Below are 9,958 nucleotides of genomic sequence, written 5' to 3' on the forward strand. Positions count from 1 at the left end.
GAGAGACAGCAGCCTCAAGCAGGGATAGGAGACAGGGCAACGTCTAGGAATTATGTAAGGAAGTCCCATGGGTAGAGACTCAACATAGATAAGAACTGTTAGAAGCATTGCAGCTGTCTGCAGAGGTAGCAGCAGTTAAATTAAAGACACACCAGAAAGAGGAGAGAAAGGACCAGACTGTGCAAATCACAGGGCAAAGAGAACAACAAATGAACATAAGACAACAGAATCTGAAAGTGAACTGGAAGAAACTACTGGAGCCAATTTAGTAAGATTACGCAGTATGGGAGTGTGAAGGACCATTATAACCAGAATAAATTATTGCAGGACAGAACAAAACAGCATTAACATATTGCTAAGCAACACACACAAAATGCTGGAGGAACTCAGCAGGTCAGGTAGCATATACAGAAATGAATAAACAGTTGACGTTTCTGGCCGAGTCCCTTCTTCAGGACTGGAAAAGAAGAGGGAAGACACCAGAATAAAAAGCTGGGGGGAGGGGAGGGGAAAGAGGCTGGCCGTATGGTGATAGGAGGGTGGACCACAAGAGAAAAGGAAGAAGGAGGGGAGCCAGGGGGAAATGAAAGGCAGCTGAGAAGAGGTAAAAGCCCAGAATGGGGAATACAGGAAGATGGGAGGCCATGGACCAACCTGTCGGGATGGGAATGGAAAAGGGAATTGAAATGTTTGGCCATCGGGAATTTCGGCTTTTGGCAGATGGAGCAGAAGTACTCAACGAAGCGGTCCACAGGTTTATGACAGGTCTCACCAAGAGCACCAGATCCAAAAGATGGCCCCAGCAGATTCACAGGTGGAAGGGCTATTTGGGGTCCTGAATGGAGGTGAGGGAGACTGATTAGAGAGAGCCAGAGAGAAAGAAAGAAGTCCTCACGCAGGCAGGTGACTAAGGCACGGTGAGGAGCTGTCTGGAGAGACAGATTTCAATCCCAGGTGGTGCTCTAGGCAAATGACACCCCTGCTTGTGCACAGACTCGGTGAGGCAGCCACTGGATTTAGATTAAACTGTATGACTCACCTTCTTGTTGCCCTCACAAACAGAACAAGGGATCACCCATTAACTGTGTCATTACGGAGAATCTAAGTGATGGACACCAGCCTGCTGCGTCACATCTGACCACTTCTGATGCACCTGGCCCCACAAATGAAAGAGAACGGAAATACAAATTCAGAGGACAGCGTGTGTGTCAGCAAACCATGAATAAAGTTAAAGTTTAATGGTTGCTATACATCGTAATGAAGGCTGGTTCTTGGAGGTAGATGATTAGTTGCATAGATCAGGATAGAAATATATTGGGGGAAAATAGATGGGAGGGTTCGAAGTTAGGGCAGAGACATCAAGTTCCACAACCCCGATAGCAAGGCACAGTGAGAAGGAGAGAAGAATTCACACACGGCGTCTGAAGGCAGCAACACCAACCGAATAGAAACATAGAAAACAGAAGATAGGTGCAGGAGTAGGCCATTCGGCCCTTTGAGCCTGCACCGTCATTCAGTATGATCATGGCTGATCATCCAACTCAGAACCCTGTACCTGCCTTCTCTCCATACCCCCGATCCCTTTAGCCACAAGGGCCATATCTAACTCCCTCTTAAATATAGCCAATGAACTGGCCTCAACTGTTTCCTGTGGCAGAGAATTCCACAGATTCACCACTCTCTGTGTGAAGAAGTTTTTCCTCATCTCGGTCCTAAAAGGCTTCCCCTTTATCCTTAAACTGTGACCCCTCGTTCTGGACTTCCCCAACATCAGGAACAATCTTCCTGCATCTAGCCTGTCCAATCCCTTTAGAATTTTATACATTTCAATAAGATCGCCCCTCAATCTTCTAAATTCCAGCGAGTATAAGCCTAGTTGATCCAGACTTTCATCATATGAAAGTCCTGCCATCCGAGGAATCAATCTGGTGAACCTTCTTTGTACTCCCTCTATGGCAAGAATGTCTTTCCTCAGATTAGGGGACCAAAACTGCACACAATACTCCAGGTGTGGTCTCACCAAGGCCTTGTACAACCGCAGTAGAACCTCCTTGCTCCTGTACTCAAATCCTCTTGCTATGAATGCCAGCATACCATTCGCCTTTTTCACCGCCTGCTGTACCTGCATGCCCACATTCAATGACTGGTGTACAATGACACCCAGGTCTCGTTGCACTTCTCCTTTTCCGAATCGGCCACCATTCAGATAATAATCTGTTTTCTTGTTCTTGCCACCAAAGTGGATAACCTCACATTTATCCACATTAAATTGCATCTGCCATGAATTTGCCCACTCACCTAACCTATCCAAGTCACCCTGCATCCTCTTAGCATCCTCCTCACAGCTAACGCTGCCGCCCAGCTTCGTGTCATCTGCAAACTTGGAGATGCCGCATTTAATTCCCTCGTCTAAGTCATTAATATATATTGTAAACAACTGGGGTCCCAGCACTGAACACAAATAAGCCGGCCTCTTTCAGTGGTTGGGCCAGTGATCGTGAGGACAGCATAGGACAGCGTGCCACTGGGGCGATGCCCTTGCAGCTATCCAAATAGATACCACCACAAGCCCTCCTGTAGATCAATCAGAAAGACTGGTTGTCAAGATCATTCTAATAATCTTCTGTCTTGGCATGGAATGCGAACTATTGCCTGTGAACTTGAAATAAAGTTTGCTTGCTGTGACCCTGCCCAAAGAATAACTACTGACAGCCACTACTGATAGTTTTACCTATCAGAGATTGAAGGGTGAAGAGGATGTGATCAAATTTCTGGAACATTTTATTGCCATCTCTGCATAGTCTTGTAGATAGCTAATTAGGGATTTTAGATAGTGTAGATGTAGGTACACACAGGTTAGTAATTGGGGAAGAGATCCAAAGTGAGGGATATTTTCACTGTCGTGCTCAGTCGGATCCTCCTTAACATTTGGCCTTCCTGAGATAGATTTCTGTCCAGGGACTGACAGGAGAGTATGTTAGGGAATATTCTGGAGATGTGTGAATATAGCAGATATTAATTCAACTAGGAACCATGCTTTAGTTCTGTAAATGTAAATAAGTTCAGGAAGTTAGCAATTAGCCTTCAGTTTTTTTTGTTAATTGCAGGCAGTAAATTGAAGTTAAAACACACAGACTGCTCTACAATGAAGAGATTGCATACATAAGAGCCAAACGTTAAAATAATGGAATTGTGTTTCTGGGCTTGCATGGCTAAGTTATTTGCACCATTGTGACTTGAGTGCAAGCTGGCAGACCAGATGGATGTTGTCACTCAGCATATCAAACATGGTCACAGGAATAGGCAAGCAATAGTTTTGTGTACTTACCATATTTGTGTACTCAGAGACAGACCTGACAACATTAATTTTGGGTGTCTGGCTCTCTGTCAACAAAAGGTTTGAGAATACTTGTGTTAATTAGTTTCTCCCAAAGGCGTTTGGACCTTTAGAGGTGTCTTATTAATTACAGTGTTCTTCCACTAGTATCTCAAAGGACCATTTGTCAATCCAAAGTAATGTATTAAAGTAAACAATGTCATTGTAACTATTGAAATTGTATTGAATCACCTATTGTTACCTTTGATCTTAAGGGTATGATTGTGATGTACCTTTCGGTTTCTGAGCCTCTACTGAGAGGGTCTCCAGAATGAAGCCTGCTTGTTGTGCTGAATAAAGACTTCAATAGCACCAGTATCTCTCCGATGACTTCAATCACCATTACATTATTCATTCTGTTTTCTACTGGTACAGAAATGACTGTGTCAGAAAGCTATAGGATTAACTTTGCTTTAAGTTTCCATTCCTTCTTTACCATTACTTGGTAAAGAATGGTACCACTGATATCCATCAGAAATCCATTAATTCATACAAGATTAGATTATTTTCTGGACACAATAGGTACTGCAGATGCTGAAAATCTAGAGCAATAGACACAATGTGCTGGAGGAGCTCAGCAGGGCAGGCAGCATCGATGGATGGGAATAAATAGTCAACGTTTCGAGCTGAGATCCTTCATCAAGACTAGAGAGGAAGGGAGAAGAGGTCAGAATAAGAAGGTATGGGAAGGAGAGGAAGAAGTATGAGGTGGCAGGTGATGGGTGAAACCAGGGGAGGGGGAGGGGTGAAGTAAAGAGCTGGGAAGTTGATTGGTGGAAGAGATAAAGGGCTGGAGAATCTGATAGGAGCGGACAGAAGACCATGGAAGAGGAGCACCAGAGGGACGTGATGAGTAGGTAAGGAGATAGATGTGGAAGGGAAAGAGGAATGGGGAATGGTGAAGGGGGTAGCACTCAGGATCTTCTCCATCAACTTACCAACCACTGATGTAAGACTCACTGGTCTATAATTTCCAGGACTATCTCTACACCCTTTCTTGAATAAGGGAACAACATCTGCAACCCTCCAACCCTCCAGAACCTCTCCTGTCCTTATTGATGATGCAAGGATCATTGCCAGAGGCTCAGCAATCTCCTCCCTCACCTCCCACAGTAGCCTGGGGTATATCCCAGTGACTTATCCAATTTGATGCTTTCCAAAAGCTTCAGCACATCCTCCTTATTAATGTCTATATGCTCAAACTTTTTAGTTTGCTAAAAGTCATCCCTACAATCACCAAGGTCCTTTTCTGTAGTGAATACTGAAACAAAGTATTCATTAAGTTCCTCTGCTGTCTCCTCCAGTTCCATACACACTTTTCCACTGTCACGCTTGATTAGTCCTATTCTCTCACATCCTCTTGCTCTTCACATACTTGTAGAATTTTCTTTAATCTTGCCCGCCATGGCCTTCTCATGGCCCCTCCTGGCTCTACTAATTTCATTCTTAAGCTCCTTCTTGCTAGCCTTATCATTTTCTAGATCTCTATCATTACCGAGATTTTTGAAACTTTCGTTAGCTTTTCTTCTTGACTAGATTTTCAACAGCCTTTGTACACCATGGTTCCTGTACTCTACCATCCTTTCCCTGTCTCATTGGAACGTACCTATGCGGAACGTCATGCAAATATCCCCTGAACATTTGCCACATTTCTGCCGAACATTTTCCTGAGAACATCTGTTCCCAATTTATGCTCCCAAGTCCCACCTGATAGCTTCATATTTCCCCTTACTCCAATTACATGTTTTCCTAACTTGTCTGTTCCTATCCCTCTCCAATGCTATGGTAAGGGAGATAGAGTTAGAATCACTGTCTCCAAAATGCTCTCCCACTGAGAGGCCTGACACCTGACCAGGTTCATTTCCCAATACCAGATCAAGTACAGCCTCTCCTTTTGTAGACATATCTCCATATTGTGTCAGGAAACCTTCCTGAACACACCTAACAAACACCACCCCATCTAAACCCCTTGCCCTAGGGAGATGCCAATCAATATTGGAGAAATTAAAATCTCCCATCAAGTCAACTCTGTTATTATTGCACTGTTCCAAAATCTGTCTCCCTATCTGCTCCTCGGGTCCCTGTTACTATTAGGTGGTCTATAAAAAACTTCCAGAAGACTTATTCACCCCTTCCTGCTTCTAACTTCCACCCACAGAGACTCAGTAGACAATCCCTGCATTACTTCCTCCTTTTCTGCAGCTGTGACACTATCTTTGATCAGCAGCGCCACACCCCCACCTCTTTTCCCCCCTCTCTGTCTTTTCTGAAACCTCTAAAGCCTGGCACTCTATGTAGCCATTCCTGCCCCTGAGCCATCCAAGTCTCTGTAATGGCCACAACATCATAGCACCAAGCACTGATCCACACACTAAGCTCATCTGCTTTGTTCATGATACTGCTTGCATTAAAATAGACACATTTCAAACCATCAGACTGAGCACATCCCTTCTCTATCACCTGCCTACCTATAAGCTTTCTCTATTTGTGAACCAACCACCCCTTCCTCTGTCTCTTCAGTTTGGTTCCCATCCCCCACCAATTCTAGTTTAAACTCTCCCCGATAGCCTTAGAAAACTTCCCTGCCAGGATGTTGGTCCCCCTCGGATTCAAGTACAATTCGTCCTTATTGTACAGGTCACGCCTACCCCAAAAGAGGTCCCAATGATCCAGAATTTGAATCCCTGCTCCCTGCTCCCATCTCTCAGCCACACATTTATCCTCCACTTCACTCTATTCCTATACTGACTGCTGCATGGCACAGGCAGTAATCCCGAGATTACTACCCTTGTGGTCCTGCTTCTCAGCTTCTTTCCTAACTCCTGGTAGTCTGTTTTCAGGAACTCCTCCCTTTTCCTACCTATGTTGTTGGTACCAATATGTACCACCACCTCTTATCTTTTATTATTAAGGTAATTACGCTCTTCTGTCTGCTGTTGAGGCTTGGATGTCATGGGAGATGTTTCAGAGTGAGTCCATTGTTCACCAAATGCCCACTGACCTGGTTACTATTCGTTGAACCTGGGTAACTCTATCTTGAGTCCTGGAAAAATCCACCTGCAACCCTGCCTCTTTATTTCATGAAGGACTGACTTCTGTGTGCATTTCACACTTTAATTACCACAAAAAGCTTCTTCAAAACAATACCCGATTCACAATTCTGTGATCAAATACCGGAATACACCTTCCAATTAAGTTGTGATCAATACATGAGCAGTTCTCAAAGAAATTCACAGATCCTGAACTCTCCCTGTGCTTGACTTATTCAACTTGAAAACACTCTTCTATTCTGCACGTCACATTTTACTACTCTGTTTCACTTCTCTCTATAACTTGTTGCTCATTTAAGTTTGGCTACATTTTCCATTCCGCTTCATAGAAGTTCAGCTGCTGGGAATGTGATTACGATCACAGCCTGACACCATAATGGTCACAGGGTTAAAGGAGAGGTGGAACTGTGTGTTACAGGTATAGATCTGACATTATGCTTGCAGGGAGTTGAAGGGATGGGAGGTCCTGTACAGATCTTTGATGGAATTTAGAGATGTTAGTGCTCAAGCAAAGCCCACCCCCCCACCATTGAGCACATCTATAAGTGGTGCTCCCAAATGAAAGCAGCATCCATCGTCAAGGACTCCCACCATCTCACTTTCAAGGACTCTACATCTTATGTTCCCAGCATTGGTTATTTATTTACCTATTTGTCTATTTATTTATGTATTTGTTTGTATTTACAAATCTTTTTATTTTACATATTGTTTGTTAGTGTTTGTGTGTAGTTTTTCATTGATTCTATTGTGTCTCTTTGTTCTACTGGGAATGCTTGCAAGAAAATGAATCTCAAGGTAGTATCTGGCGATACATGTACGTGGTAAGTATTTTGATAAAAATTTACTTCGAACATTGACATTTGGAAGATCAGCTGCTGCTGGAAATGTGTTGGTTCTGTTCAGACTGGCTGGAGTGGAAATATGGAAATGCAGCAGAGAAGGAGGGACGGAGGAAGGTGAGATTATTAAATTGCAAGGGATCGAGAAAGACTGAGAAAGACATTTCTCAGAAATGTCACATTTAATGTCACTGCATTTACTTTCCAGTGAGAGGACTGAGAAATAGAATGATCTTCACTCCCCATTCCTGCGGAGCTGAGGTTAACAGCTATCCTCCTCCTCTGTTGCCACAGGGGGCTAATCCTATGGCTACCCAACTGACCCATCAAGGAAGCTTAACACTTTTGGTAAAGAATTTTTAGCATTTTGTGTCTGTGTTTGCAGCTCCAGTGGAAACAGGGGGAAAAACTTTATACTCTCTTACATATATGTTCGATATGGGTAACAGAACCAAATTTCTTACAGAACAATTAATCACTCACGAACTGCACCTGGTACATTTGCTTACGTTTTATAACCATCAAGAATAGAGAATTTATTTTGATAAACTTTTCTTGTACATCTTTTAATCATTTTAAAAATATACTTTGTGCTGTTCCATACGTCAACAGTGGTGCACTTGGTAGCCTAACAGAACAGCTGTTCAAAGGAGATTCTCAGGCCAAACAATCGTCATATACAGTACTGTGCAAAAGTCATAGGCACATTTATATAGCTAGAGTGCCTAAGACTTTTGCACAGTAGTGTAATTTTACAGTGTGTAATGCTGCTGCAAGAAACAAATTTCATGACATATGCCAGTGATGATAAACCTGATTCTGATACGGGTATCTACTGTGGACTGAGAGTGGGATGGGGGCCAGGGAGAGGGGAATCGTGGCTGGGAAAAGGGAAAGGGAGAGGGGAGGGAGCAGGAAGCACCAAAGAGACACATGCTGTAATGATCAGTAAACCGATTGTTTGGAATCAAATGACGGCGCCCAGTGTCTCAGGGCTGAGTGTGTCTGTCACCATGCCACCCCTACCCCTGGCACTCCTTCTCTGCCACCTGTCCCATACCCCTCCCGTGGCACTCCATCCTCACTATTCCCAACATCCCTTGCTCCCACTAGGTTTATAAACTCGCTTTCCGATCCATGTTAACAAAGTACATTACTGTCTTAGGCTCCCTAGATATATACTGTATATGTGTCTGAGACTTTTGCTCAGTGCTGTATAAGATGGGCTGTTACTTAATCTGTATTACTCACCATACATGAAATCAAAAGATAAAAACCTCATTTCAGTTTCCTTGTTTTCCAGCTTCCCTCTGCGAAAGACTGCGGGTATTTGTGAATATCTGTCTGCAATTCGATAACCAGTCTCTTTTCTTCACTTTCATCTTTTCAATTATCTCTTTAGTTTCATGCTAATAACATGATAGAAATAAAAGATCCTGCTCCATGCCTCTGGGCTAAGGAGATAAAATCAATATGCCGCAAAATAGGTCAGCTTTGGTCGTCTCCTTTCATTTTGCTGTATGTCAAAGCGTTAGTCAAGTGGCCCTTGTTGGGTGGGATCACAGGCTAGTCACTGTTTTCACCTGACTCATTCACGTTCCCAGAAGAAGTGATTTTGGCATAAATTGTTCGTCAGGCAGATTCTTGAGACTGCACTAAGATCTAGAATAGTAATCAGAAACGTGTTCAGAGCTGCAATTGATTTATACTGAATTTTATTGTCTTTGCTTTAGGACAGCATAGAGCAAGCACACAAGCTTTCATTGTAGGCAACGTATAAACAAGAGAAATGTAGATGCAGCCCAAGGTATCACCTTCCCCTGGATGTGCTGCTTCGGTGCAATTGAATTTCAGAGTAGAGTTCTGTTGACTCACTGTAAATTTAGTGTTTACAAGAAATGTCAATTTTCTACCCAGGCAATTTGCATGATTGCCTCTGGGATACAGTAAGGCCTTGAACAGAATTTAAAATGTGTTTTTTGAACTCATGATCGATTCTATTTTACTCTGGCTGAGCAGTAAAAGAGGTAAATTGGCTGAGTTGTGTGAGCTGCGGCTGGTGTTAAAAACAGAACTGGTGATGTCGAGCAGCTTCTGGTTATGGACAGCCCTTCCTGAGTAATGAAGGGATTCTGCTTCCACAGACGTTCCTTGGTCAATCTTGTCCATAAGTTGGAAACTATACTAAAGTCACTTCACATGGTAACCATTGGTATAATGAATAGCATCGAAAGCAAATTAATCTGATTAGAATGAACAATTACAACTGGGGAAAGAGAGTGAGAGACAGAGGAAGCTGGTTCTATCAATTGTGGCAATATGCAACATGTAACAAACTTCTGAGTTTAATATCATTATTGGTACCATCTGGGTAATAACACCTTAAATTCCATCTGTGTGCCCTCCAACCTGATGGCATTGATATTTCATTTCTTCTGGTAAATAAATTCCTACCCCTGCCCCCCCCCTTTCTCTATTCCCCATTCCGAGCTTATACTTCTGCTCACCTGTCTATCACTTCCCCTGAGTCCCCTCCTCCTTCTCTTTCTCCTATTGTCCACTCTCCTCTCCTATCAGATTCTTTCTTCTCCAGCCCTTGACCTTTCCCACCCACCTGCCTTAACCTGTCACCTTCCAGCTAGCCTCTTTCTTCCCCAGCACCTTTTCATTCTCGCATCTTCCCTGGTCCTTCT

This window comes from Mobula birostris, chromosome 27 (genome assembly GCF_030028105.1).
Source record: "Mobula birostris isolate sMobBir1 chromosome 27, sMobBir1.hap1, whole genome shotgun sequence".
Lineage (NCBI taxonomy): Eukaryota > Metazoa > Chordata > Chondrichthyes > Myliobatiformes > Myliobatidae > Mobula > Mobula birostris.